General features: G+C 31.5%; 1 pseudogene; it reads right to left on the bottom strand.

Annotated features, from left to right (window-relative positions):
* The window catches only part of LOC124921327, a 44,149-nt pseudogene extending 31,014 nt beyond the window's left edge, over window positions 1-13,135 (bottom strand).
* Between the last annotated feature and the right edge of the window lie 1,838 nt (window positions 13,136-14,973).

Genomic DNA, 14,973 nt, shown 5'->3' with positions numbered 1-14,973 from the left:
TTTGGAATTCGATCATAGTATATTTCAAAAGGGGTTTTGGAAAATCGTTTAGTTACTAAAGACCAATTTTGAGTGTAACATGCGGTATTGATAGCTTCAGCCCAAAACTTTTGAGCAATACCCGAATCAGCTATCATTGACCTTGCGGCTTCCTTGAGAGTTCGGCTTCTTCTCTCAGCCAGACAATTTTGTTGAGGAGTTCTGGCACTAGAAAACTCGTGTCTAATACCGGAATCATCAAGAAAAGTGGTTAATCTGCTATTTATAAACTCAGTTCCTCTATCACTTCTGATTTTGTTTACTCGAATAGATTTCTTATTTTGTATTCTCAAAATCAATTTGATCAGGTTTGGAGTTGCTTGATTTTTAGAGGCTAGAAACGTTACCCAAGTAAATTTAGAATAGTCATCAATAACTACCATAGTATAATGCATGCCTCCTAGACTGGTTACTTTAACCGGACCAAACAGATCCATATGCAAAAGTTCTAAACACCGTTCAGATTGATAATTTCCTTTACTTTTGAAAGATGACTTTATGTGTTTACCCATTTGACATGCATCACATACTTTATCTTTTGAAAACCTAACATTTGGAAAACCGTGAACTAGTTCTTTAGAGCATATAAAGCTTATTGTTTTGAAATTCAAGTGGTTTAGCCGTTTATGCCAAAGCTAGTTTGGATCACTTCCGGCTATCATGCACACAGGTTTTTAAAAATCAGTTTTCCAGTTGACTTTGTAAATATTTCCCATTCGGTTACCGGTTAAAAGGATATCATTTTGCTGATTCTTAACTAAACATGCATTTTTATGGAATTCAACTTTATAACCCACATCGCACATTTGACTTATACTTAATAGATTAAAATGCAGTTCTTCTACCAGTAATACATTATTTATGGATAGGTTACCATGGACAATCTTATCCTTGCCCACGGTTTTACCTTTCGAGTTGTCACCGAATGTTATGACTGCTCTGATTTCATATTTGATGTCGGTTAGTAGCTCATCGTTACCGGTTATGTGTCTTGAGCATCCGCTGTCCAGGTACCATTCCGAGTTCTTTAGTCGGTTGCTTCTCCTAACCTGCAAAAGAAAATTATTTACACCTTTTTAGTACCCACATTTAGTTGGGTCCATGGTTGATTAGTCCCTTTGGGATCCAGACTTGAATAAGTCGGATCACTTTCCCGGTATCTGTTCTTATAATGATTGGCTTAACTTTTTGACCATTGCTCAAAAATGCCTTATGTTGTGGTGATGAGTGTCTTTGAGACCTAGATCTGCTCGTTTTGTTTTGTTTCCGGTTGGCTTTCCTTCTCTCAAGATGAAGCCAGTTTTCTAATTCAGTCGGACTTACATATTTTAGTTCTTCTTCCGGTTTTAGATTATGTTTTTCCTCATTTTCGGTTGTTGAACTCTTGACAAATCTTATGAATGGAAGATTGTCTTTTATGAGTTTCATCCCATTAGGTTGTTTTGAGTCGTTTTGTTTGTTTTGTTCGTAACCGATACCAAATCTACATTTAGGGTGTCTTTTATAATTGCACATTTGTTTTACGGCTTGACGAGATCTCTCCCACGCAGCCATAACATACAGTGCTCGTTCATCGGTTTCAGTTACCGGTTGAACTGTCTCCTCATTATCTAAGGATAGTTCATCCGGTTCATACATTGCGGTTTCGCATGTCTTAACAGCGATACTACTTGACTCTACGGTTTTAAGTTCTACCGGAATCGGTATGTATGCAGATATATTTCTGAACTCAGTGACCATTTCGTTGAGTGCAGAAATCAAATCTTCCTTAGTAAACTCATCAGAAGAGAAATCAAATACCTCTTCGTCGTTCGCCATGAAGCATGTTACCCCTTCTTCATTATCTTCGTTGTCGGAGTACGCCCATTCGCTTCCACCGTCGGATGCAATGAGTGCTTTCTGAATTTCCTTCCCTTCGTCGGCATGCTGATCGTCGTTTCTCCGGTAGTCGTTCCGTTGGTTGTCATTTCTCTGGTAGTTGTTCCCTTGGTAATTGTTACCCTGATTCCGGTTGCCTTGATAGTTGTTGCCTTGATAGTTGCCTTCTGGTTTTCTATCGTCTCTCCATGGCTTTCTACATTCTGACCTGAAATGTCCAAAACCGTCACAGTTATAACATCTTTTATTTGATTTATCTACATAATTATAATTAAAGTTGTTGTTAGATGGATGCTGATTCTTCTTCATGAATCTCCCAAATTTCTGAGCTAGCATCGCCATCACATCTTCACTGATCTGATCAGCGTTTTTGACTAGAGCCGGAACGGTTGATACTTGGACCGCCGGTTCCACCGATGTAACCAAAGCTCTGGTTGCGGTTGACATGGATGCTTCATCTTCGATCCGAGACTTAATCTCGAACTCGTAGGCTTTTAGATCCTTAAATACATCATGCAATTTCATCTGCCCGAGGTTGCTTGATTCCCTCATCACCATGATCTTGATATCCCATGTGCTCGGCAGTGATCTTAAGGCTTTGATGATTACTTCATGGTTGTCGTATTTCTTTCTGAGTGTTTGAAGCTCGTTGACCACACTGGTGAACCGGTTACTAAACTCCTTCATATTTTCCCCCGGTTTCATCCTGATGTTTTCATATTTTTGTGTAGCCACCAAGATTTTGATCTCCTTTGTTCTTTCATTTCCTTCATGGATATGAATGATCGTTTCCCAGGCTTCCTTTGCATTATTGCAGGCTGATATTTTGTTCAAGGTATTATCATCTATAGCTTTATAGATGTGCCTCATGCAATGGTTGTCCAGGTTACTCCGTCTTCGATCTTCAGTAGTCCATTCGTCTAACTCCTTGTTGATCTTGATTGGCCCTTCTTTCAGGACTCGGCTCATCTCATCATCCAACGTGATCAGATGTAGATACATCTGTTTCTTCCAACTTCTAAACGATTCACTGTTTAGAATTGGTGGCTTGTCGATGTGGGTCATGCTTCCCATCTTCTTCGGTTGCTTGTGTGCTAAGAACCTGACTCTGATACAACTTGTTGGGATCGGGGACGCCCTTGGAGAACCGGGGTGTTTCCGGTTTTAGGAAGGGTGGCCTCTTACAACACACACAACACTTTGGTGATAGTCCGGTTAGAGACTATAACCGTTCTCAACACTTCGCAAACTGTCACAGACTCTTGAACCGGGTTCAAGGGCGGAAATGTCTGTTTCAGTCTGAAGCAACGTATGCGACTTAGATGATGTTTAGGAGGAGTCAGTTTTAGAAATATGAGTGGACCGGTTTTTGATATAAGGAGTAAGATTGATTTTGGTTTGTGGTTAGGTTAGATGAGTAAGCAGTAAATGAAGGAAATAACACGACACAAGATTTTTTATGGATGTTCGGAGCAAACCCTCCTACGTCACCCCTTCATCTTGTGTTATGAGAAGGATCTCCACTAACTTTCAAAGTTACAACAATAACACAGCCGGTCGAGCCCAACTCGCTACTCGCCAGTTACACCAATTCACTCTTGATGTAATACACAAATACAACACAAACACACACAAACAAAGCTTCCGGTTAATGACACAACGGTTTTGGATCGCGCGTAAGATTTCTTTATCTCTCTAAGATTTTCGTAACTTGTGTCGCCATTAATGAGGTCGCTTCGTCTTCCTTTTATAGTAAGGATGATCCCAACGGTTACTTTCTTCTCTCACCGTGGGATTGGTTAATCCAGCGTCACTCTAGTGCGGGAAGGTTGCTTGTACGTTTCACCTTCCTCAACACTTGTCAAGCATGCAAACACTCCTCAAGTAAAGATGACGTTGCCGGTTTGCAGATTAGGACACGTGTCAGGCATGCACCTTCCGGTTGTCGAAGTCGGATCAGTAAATCATCATTGCTTTCCTCGCATGCTTCTGGTCGGATCTTATCTCCCTTCGAGACACGTCTATTTCGTCATATCACGTCATCTTTGCAGAGTGTAGTTTCCGGTTGTTTCTTACAAAGTATAGTCCGCTGGGATGTGGACTTATCTTTGCTAGCCGGTCTCTCTGAGAAAGTTGAAATCGGTTCCTCTGATCTTGACTTGATCACTTGGAACTGGATTTCTTTGAAGATTTATTCAGCCGGTTTATGAGGCTCCAGCCGGTTTGTGCAATTCGATCTGTTCCTGCACATAGAAGTTAATAGTTGTTTAGTTTTTCTGGCCGGTTCCAAAAATTAACTTTACTTAATTTTTCTATCAATTTCTCCCTTTTTGATTATTTAGAATAAATATTCAAAATTGTAATGTATGGCCGGTTTGAAAATTAACTTACTTAATTTTTCTATTAATTTCTCCCTTTTTGATTATTTAGAATAAATATTCAAAACTTGTAATGTATGGCCGGTTTGAAAATTAACTTACTTAATTTTTCTTATCAACTATTAATAGATAATAAATAATAACTATTAATAGATAAGAAATAATATTTATTATACCTGACAAAAGATTTTCACACGATAATGATAAAGATTAATGATGAGTTCCATTTTCCACTTCGCCTACCATTGCTATCAATTATCATATGCTCATTCATATCAAGTATTGAGATCGAGTGTAATTGACAAAAACTGTTAACTTGGTCCAATATATCATGCCATCCATTTTCGTTAAATTTTTGTAATTGATTTTTCGAACTCGCAATCAATGACATTGCTTGAACTATATTTTGATCTCCTCTTTGTAGGCAAAGTGATAACTCACTTGTAATTCCCAATAAATTTTTCATCAAATGCAACACAAAAACAAATTCATAAAAAACTAACTATATAAAAAAATATGAAAATCTAATTTAATAGATTTCAGCCTAGTTTTATGAAAATATAAAAAAAATAAAAATATAAATAAGAACAAAAATACAAAAACGTGATAAACATATATTATCAAGTGAATAGACACTCGAGATTACGATTATAGAATATTAATGCATATAAAAATAATATAACAAATTATTTATTTAAATACCGAACAAAACCAATGTAACTATTTTAACTTGTTTATTAATATTAATTTATATTTTCTTATAAATTTTTGAAATAGTTTAAAATTAAGAAATAAAAAATACTATTATTATTTTAATCAAATTATATAATTATGAATTAGTTTATAGATAAATTATATTTTAAAATGTAATAGATAAAATTAAAGGTGAGGGCAAGATCACCTGACCTCATGTTTAACTTCCAGTTACAAAGCCAACTGGACTAAGAGTTACTTGTCAAATATATATATATATAAAAACAAATTATTTTAAGGTTGAGGAGGCCCGGGCCCCCCAAGGCCCCCTTGTAGGTCCGCCACTGTTTGTAATATTATTTATTTTTCCTAACTTTGATGTATCTCATTCTTTTCAGGTACCATTGAGATCACGCCTTCATATACATGTATTCATCTCGATTTACCTATTTATTTTCTCATACCATGATGACAACCTAAACGCATGCCCTAGGAAAAGATTCATACAAACCTTTAGTCGCATAATTAGGGTTGGATTTATCTTTAGACGCATGTACTATGGTGGATTAAATAAACGAAGTGTAAAAGAAATATTTTTTGTAAAATGGCCAAGAGCTTATAATAGAGACCTGGTCATAAGAGACATAATTGCTGTTCTTTCTCACGTGTAACCAAGCCCCGAACCTTAATCAGAATCTCTTTAATCCGCGTTCGAGAACGCACAATATTTTATTTTCCTAACTTCTTAAAGATAAAATTGGGTGGAGACTTTAAAAAGTAAAAGCTAGTCTAATCGATATCATTAAATCCTATTTCGGTTCAAAGTAAAATCATTGAAATCATCTATATTATCATTTAGATGAATCAAAGTTGGATCCACGAGGAAAGAAAGCTTTTTTTATGGGATTTACTACGGGAGTTAAAGAATATCGCCTTTGATGTTTGGATGCAAAAAAACCATTATCAATCGAGATGTTGAATAAGGTAACACCAGACAAGCACATCAATGCCGCCGGAGAAATTTTCTCTGGAGATTTATTTTCTCACTTCGGGCACGACTGACACATCAACGCCGCCAGAGCTTCCAACGTCGGAATGATCTCAAATTTCTCCAATAGGTGCGTCTCTTTCCCCCTTACAATCTGTCTGAAGGAATTTCAATTTGACTAGAGGAATCGGGAGATATCGCGATTATAGTTTATGGATCGAATATTTGGGTCATTGTCGGCATGATTGGCATGATCGGCACAATCGGCACGATTGACACAAACGACAAAAACGACACGGATTCTCGTTGTGAACGCGCTTCTATATCGGAAGTCGGCCGCCATCCTCCAACGCCTTCGGTCGGTTGTCGTGCGCCCTCTAGAACGTGTTCTATTGTGCAATGAACGGTTCTCCAACCGTCGACCGGAGCATTTCGTTAAATTTAGAGACGTCCATGAATATATAACCAGATATAACATAAAAAAACGTCAAAGAATTTATGAATCTAAATTATTCAAAGTTAGAAATAATCTTATTTTTTAAATAATCTCTTCTAATTTAGACATGAATAAAAAAAATGTGAGAGATATAGTGTTTCGATACACCATAATCGATTGATGATATAAAAATATTTATAAAAAAACTAATATGAACCTTGGAATGAACACTGTTTATACTTAAGATTTTTTCAATTGATGATAAAGAAATTTTGTATGAACAAAGTTTGTCCACGAAGATCTGCAACATTGGCTTCGAAGAATAATAACTTTTGGGATTTCAGTTGATCTAAAGTTTAATATTATCGAACATCACAAGAGTTTTCTGATATATGAAGAGAAATAACTTTCTTATTACAAATAAAACACCAATTGCTCAAAATATAGAATTTGTCACAAAGGTTTCGATGTAAGTAAGAAGCACTCAGCAGACGAAATTAAAAAATAGAGGCAAAAGCCTTAATATTTTTTATTAAGATTTCTTTATTGATTGCATGAGTTCTTATTTATGGAGGAACACATTTTACTGTTAAGATTATAAAATAATGAAAATATTATTAAATATATATTGACATATAATACTTAATATTAAAACATTTTAAATGAAATTATGAAGTATGTTTGATTGTGTAATTTTCTTTCTTACTCTCACAATTTTTTAAAATATTAATTACTGTTCTTAGGATTTGTTAGATGATTTCCCTCTTAGACTAAATCATAAATAAACATAATTTTATTCTCTCTCATCATCTAAATTATTCAATTCATTAATGAAAGCATTAAAATATTATTTATTTACAAAAACTAAAATTATTATTATAAATTAATATATTTTAACCAAAAACTACTAATCTTTTCAAAATTATCACATTTAACATTTTTTAAATAAATTAATATTTATTAAAATAATCATAAAAAACTCTAAGAGAATTCTCAAAAACAATAAAATAAATTTTTTTGTCTAATATTAATGAAATGTATATTTTAAATAGAAAAATGGCATTGTCATGCATCTACTTACAAAAAAAATTAAAGAGGTCTTACTATCCGTTTGAAAACCTTTGTATTTATAATTTTTTTTTTATTATTTTTAATGATTTTTTCAATTTAAGAAGTTAGTACTACTCAATATCTCGATAAGGATTCGCACCATAATTGTCCCTTTAAATTATCCTACTAGGTTATACTATACTCACAAAAAAATATTATGAAATATTTTTTATCAAAAAAATATTTTAAAAAAACTCAATAAAATTTCAAAATAACACAAACAACAAACAAGCTCACTTCATTGTGTATGGATTTAATATGCATTAGAGTGTTGAATCTTACATGTCTTATAGCTGGTACAAGCTTTTTGGGATCTTTGGTCTAGTTGTTTTGTTTAGATCAAAATTAAAACATTGTTTTCTTAGCAGTTTTCACTCTATTCTTGAAAACACTCCAACTTTCTTTATTATAGTAGGCTATAACACTAATGAAATAGGACAAGTAATTTAAAAAATATTTTGATACCATTGATTAAAATGACTACATAATAACGATCGAAGACATTAAAGTTTAGCCCATCATATCAGTGTTAAAAACAAAAGAAAATTAATAATGTATTAAGAGGTGTTAGTTTTGTGGATCAATTGAACAACTTTACATTTACTTCTTTCTAAATAATTATGAACCGCTATAGAAGCGAACAAATCGCGAACTAGAGTTTTTTCTTTGTTCGATTGCCTTTTATATATAGGGGGAAGTCTGCTGCTTACTGCTCACGGAAACATCCGACCTATACTATTTGAGCTTTACATTTCTCACCTTATTACCTAATGGAGAAAGAAAGTGCCACAGCTGAGTCTAGAACAGTGACAGCCTATGAATCTGAGGAGGAAGGATCTAAGTGATGCTATTCTTTTTTCCCCTAACATCACAAGGCAAGGCTTGACTACGTTAACCTCCTTCTACGATTCCGAACTCTGAAACCGGAGTACTTCATGCTTTCAGTCTTCAGTCTAAGATATTGCTTTATATAGAATAGAAAGGATACCATGCTTACTGAATGTATACATAAAGACAAGGAAAGCAAACAATTGGTATTCGGAAGCCAATGGTCGCTTAAAAACGCTTTTTTAATTCGCTATGTGCTGACTGGATGCGTACTCGCGTGATCAATCGATGGACGGGGGAATTGCGTGAATGACGAGACCGGCCGGCTCTGTACTCTATTGAGGGCGAATCTTGATTGACTGACAAAAGAAATTGATTATATCTTACTTATAATAAGAGGTGTAGAAATGATTGTATCATGACAACATTTTATTGTGCAACATCACGTACCAAATCTGGACAAGAATTTCGGGCTCCATACACAGCTTGTGGCTGGCTCTCAACATTCTAAATTAGAACCTGAACATGAACTGAATGCTTTAGATTGATATAGAAAAAACTCAATGGATCTTAAGTGTCTCAATATAATTCAAATATAGAAGAACGCAACAAGATGCATACATTTGGACCGTCAGTGTGAGTGGCCACAATATTTCTATTTTGAGGAAGTTCTTTGATTCGATTCACCTGTGATGATTCCATATACAATCAAGATTTGTGTTTAAAGAATGAAGATGAAATGATATATAATATTATGGATAATAGCGGCCTGGAATCTTTACAACACATATATACACTAGTGATCATATTTATAGAACAATCTATAAAACTGAAAGGCTATAATGTCAATCTAGAATAATTAATGCATATTGCAGATAAGGCTAACAAGATGTCAAGAATATCGGGCCTCTAAATAATAATTTCAAATTAACATGTTTAATTTTAGAACATCCCTATATTTTAATTATGAAAATATATAAAACAATTAAAATAATTAATACCTCTCTAGGATGAATTATTGTTTTGAATTTCTTCACAAATGGAGAACTAGACTTTTCATTGAACTGCAAAGATCATGCAACCAAAACATACATTAATTCATTGGTAGAACATTGAAAAAGAGAATGAATGATTATTTTTACAATGTCAGGATTGATACACTTACCAGTGTGATATGTTGAACTGAAGCAACCCTATGTTTAACAATATCACAATTTATGATAACAAGTGTGTTTGGCAGACTACCATCAGTCTAGTAAACAAAACATAAACAAACAACAAAATATCAGAACTAGCTAGGAACCAATTTTTTAAAACAACAACATAGATATAAGATTAATAATGTAGAAATATGACAAGCAAATGCTTCATTCCCTAGCAAGCATTTATATATATAGTGATATATATCAATTCATACTTCCTAGAGTTCAATTCATAGGGATAGACATAATATGAAGAGAGACGAAGAGAGTTGAGAAGCCAAAATTCCAATAAATTTATTTATTGGAATAATGCTATAATTTAATGTGTAACAAGTTATCCCCTATATATAATATATAAGTTTTTTCTTTTAAAAGGTCAAATTTTTTAGAGTGATGTGTTCAAATTATAGCAAACTTGTAGAGGAATAAATTTTGATCACCTTTTTAATTATATCGTTTATAAAAGGATGATCTTAAATTTGACTCTCATAATCGCCCAAGTCCAACTATGTAAATATCAGTAACGGTTCTTATGCTAACAATTATGTATTTTTACTTTTTGTATAAGGTAAAAAAAATCAATAGAAAATGCGTTGGTTAAGTAACACACAAAACTTTAAACATGGAAAGTTATTAACAAATTTTTAACTCTATTAATTAGTATTTTATTCATAAAATTTATAAATAAGATATTTCGAATTATCAAAATAAATTTTAGTTATCTTGGTTTGATTCTTCTAATGTCTAGGCAAGACTTTTTAGACTCGTCTTTTGGTTATCTTTTATTTAAAAGGTCACTAAAGCTCGAACTCATGACCATATAAAAATGAGATTTGTGTTCTATTACCGAGTTATATAAACTTTCTTATAAGTCTTTTTCTTAAATAAATTAATAAACATTTGTGTTAACGACCCTTGCTAATCATCTTCGCAATATAAGGTTTGAAATCAAACAGAAGCAAATAAGTGAGAACAAGATAGAAATAAGAGACTTAAGTTATCAATAATTCAATTATATAATGATTAACAACTTTATTTGAGATGATAGGGCTTAATTTTTTTTTTACTTATTTTTTTTCCTTTGATTCTCTTTGCTCGTAACTTTTGAATGCCTTTCACATTCACGTCTCTTTGAAATAAAAGTTGATATGTTTTCCAAAAAATATGCTACATTTTGTTTTAGTTTCTCATCTCATACATCTAGTCCTTACTCCGTAGTATTCTTATTTACCAATGGGTTATAACACATTTTGTAGTAGACTTTTAATTACAACAAACTAGATAGTCGGGTCAAACATTTATTGGATCTTAATTGGATGATTTGGAAATAATGCAATATAAAGCATGACATTTAAAGGAAAAAATTGTTGGAAATGAGAGGATCTCTATGCATGTTCATCTCGATAAAAAAATGAAGGGGTTGTCATAGATGAGACTACTATGATTTCATAGGAATCTAACACATTTTTCTTTGTTAGTTTCTTTCTATTGATCACCCCTCGCTTTTATAAATTAATTTAATTAAATCATTTTAATACAACATGACCTTTAATTAAAAAAAAAGGCATACTAATTATTATAGGTTGATTTTTCTTAATTTATTTATGTATGTTTTTTTTTTTTTGCATTTACAGCCATGATAGCCATGACGATGGAAAACATTATTTTGTCCATTAAACCCAAAATTTCCCAATTAATATTGAGATATGATCATTTGATAGTTAAGGAAACTTTGAAGTAGAGTTAAAATATTAAAGCAAGGGTGAAGTGAAACATATCGTGTTTAATTGTCTTCTTCTTGTTGTTATCGCATAGGAAACATGTGCTAGTCAATGTGAAACACATCATTTTGAGTTTATAATGATATTCATACTAAAAGAATAAGAACTCTCAAGGGTCTTGGTATTCCAAACTCACTTTGAAGGAAGATGGATAAATAAAACTATTACGAAAAATAGAGTTGTGTTTTAAGAACTAGTCATCATGTGAACCGAAATTAATTGTTACGTAAGATAGTGCATCGATAAGCTAAAACTAGATTTCTTCGTCAAACAAAAGACAATAAGATAAAGTAACATTTAATCTCTTAAGATTATAACATATTTAGTTTGCTTACTAATTCTAAAGTGGAGACCATTAAATTTTGGGATGCCAACAAAAAAAAAAGTTTCATTATAATTCTTGTCAACATTGGACTTTTTCACAAAAGTAATTAAAATAGAGTCCGTGTAAATATGCAATAGATGAAGAATTGAAGGACTTGTTGGAGCTACATAATAGAGGAAATTTGTCTAATGTGTGCTTAAACAAACTATTATTTTTTTTTTTTTGATTTATTTGGAATGTTGCAACATTTAACTTAAATAACTATCTGGACAATCTATATAAATTTTAATTTTGAATAGTGTGATTCTCAAATAAAATTCAAATCTTGACTGAACACGTTAGTGGTCAATAAAAGAATTTTAGACAACCAATAAAAGAATTTTAGACAAACTATCTCTTAAAGCTATCATTTAATTATGATCACTACTCTTTTTCAGTTTTACAATATTTTTTCATTATTATCTTCAATGCTAAAAGCATTGGAACAAATACAAAAACAAGCCATCTAATCCATTGTCTAGCATAAATTGGTGCACTACATTCAAGTTTGTTTCTACCAACCCTATTATAATTTAGGTTGTTAGAAAGTTTTAGGGTTTCTCAACCCAAGATTAAACAACATCTTCCTAGTTCAACTCAATAGTCTTAATCCTTTGGTGGCTCGCTCGGTCTCCAAATTTGAATTACCGTGCCTCCTCCAAATTCTTAATTGTAGTCAATTCTAGATTAACATTTGATCTCAAGTGGACAATCTAATAATCATCGAAACATAGTCTAGACTTCATAACTGCTTCGATGAACATCTAAGACTGATGGTGGCTCTTGTTGGTCAAATGGTGAAGACTTTGTTCCAAAGAAGATGAAGTCGAGCCAGTGTCTGGGCACGAGGTTTTTGATGCCTTAGACTAAAAAAGTAAATTCATCTAATGGCCTATGCTTCAAATCTTGTTAGTGTTTCTCTATTTTTGGTGGCTGTGGGAGGGGGCCTAGCTTATGCGCCTTAGGCCGCCTAACTAGCCTTACCCAAGAGGCTAGAGCGACCATGAGACATGCAAAGTAAAGTTAGCTAGCTAAGATGAGGCTATGTATATTTTATCAAATTAATTAAGCACATGGTTTAGATATAGCTAATTAATTATAAAAGGATGTACATAAATGAAAAAAACAAAGAGAAGTAGGAGATCCAATTAAGTTTAATTACCTGTTCGGAAATGTAAAGGCGCTGGCTGTTCTTGAAAGAACCCTTTTTTAACTGGGGACCCCATCTATTTATATGCAGGATAATAAAGCTAGATTAGATACAGATTAGATAGATAGATAGATACATTAGATATATATATGCGTACCTGCATGATAGAGAAGGCCAGAGAAGTGAGTGATGAGTTAGCCAATCGTAAATTATAGGGACAAGTGACTTCCATTGTTTATAACCCTGCTCTTTTTCTTTCTCTTTCTCTTTCTCTTTGCTTTCTTTCATTCATCAAAGGGCCCTGGTCGGTCAGTCACTTTTCTGGGCCGCCGCCGCCGCCTCCTCTCTTCTCCACATGCTTCTTCACCATTTCTCGCTCTTCTGACCTTGACCGTACAACGTTGTTTTTCTGTGTCGGTAAACAATTGATCAATAAGTAAATAAATTTGGTTTTTAAATACGCAAAATCAAACCTGCGCTCTATGTCAAATGACAGATAGATAAATGCATGCATATTTAGGGCCCATTTGTTACACATTTTAGTTTTTGTTAATTTGATAATTAAGACATAATCCTTCTTTATTTGAATTATGTGTCAAATAATTTATTATCCTCTCACCTGTCTAATAATTAATCAAATTAATAAATTTATTAAATTAAATACTAAAATACACTTTTATTTATTTTTGTAAATTTTTTGACATACAATTTTTTTTTATCTTTTTTTGTTTGTTTATTATGTTATTAAAATGTATAATTAATATCTTAAAAAATAATATTATATTATAAATTGTAGAGAATATATAGATATAATAAATTTATAATATGACTTTGTATATGTGTATAGAAAAAAAAATGATATATGTTTAAATTTATGTTTTATTATTATAATAATTTTATATAATATAAAAAATTAGAAAGAGAAATAAAAATAATAATAATAATAAATGAAAAAAAATAAAAGAGAATAAATAAAAAATATTAAAATATGATGAGTGAAATAAGTATTAAAAATATTAAAATATAATGAATTTAATTATAATTTTTAAAAATTAAATAGCTCAAAATATTTAAACATCATTTTATTTTATTTTCTTTTTTATCTATCACATACTTTAATTAATTAATCAAAATACTAAAATATTATATATTTTAAATTATTGTTATTATTAACTATTTTATTATTATTATTTATTATTACCAATAATGAGTAATAATATATAACAAAATATTTAATATTATATCTTATGAATATGAACAATTTATTTCATTTTAATTTGATATTATAAATATCACCACAAACACATCTAATAGTTTATATGTCATTAATTTTATATTATTAAAAAATATTTAGTAATTTATTTATTTTTATTTTTTATTATTATAAATAAAATTTTTAAATTATTAATATATTTTTAAGTTTTTAAATTATATATATTATTTTTACATATATATAAATTTATTAATATATATATATTAAGTTTTATTATTTATATTATATTTTTTTTTATAATTTAATAAGAATATTTATATATATATATAGTAAGTGAAAAAATATATATAACATTAATTTTACTTGTTATATTCAAAGTGTTTTGAATATATATTTTTTTAGCTAATTTAAAAACCGAATCAAATTCAAATAAATTCTTAAAACAAAATTTAAGTTACCTCTGAATTTGATCATGCGACCAAGCAAGCAAGCGAATATTTCAATAAGAAAGAAGGAATATAGATCTGAACTCAAGAGTTTTGAAATTTCAACAAGAAAGAAGAAATATAGATCCTGACTCAATAGTCTTAAAAAGAAGAAATAGAGATAACAAAAATAAGAAGGTAGATTGATTATCTGATAGTATAGAATAGAAATGAGAGGGAGGGAGGTGGGCTAGGGTTAAAGTATTAAAAAATGAGAATAAAAATAGAGATAAGAGAGGGAGATGATGTTTTCTGAGAAAAAAGAGTAGATATAAGAGATAAGAGTAGATATAAAAGAGGGAGATGTTGGCGGAGAAAATAAGAGTCGATATAAGAGAGTGAGAGATGAGAGTGATATAAGAGATAAGAGTAGATATAAAAGAGGGAGATGTTGGCGGAGAAAATAAGAGTCGATATAAGAGAATGAG

Source organism: Impatiens glandulifera, chromosome 1 (genome assembly GCF_907164915.1).
Source record: "Impatiens glandulifera chromosome 1, dImpGla2.1, whole genome shotgun sequence".
Lineage (NCBI taxonomy): Eukaryota > Viridiplantae > Streptophyta > Magnoliopsida > Ericales > Balsaminaceae > Impatiens > Impatiens glandulifera.
Note: the sequence above shows the minus strand (reverse complement) of the source record. Positions and strands in the feature narration are given on the sequence as shown.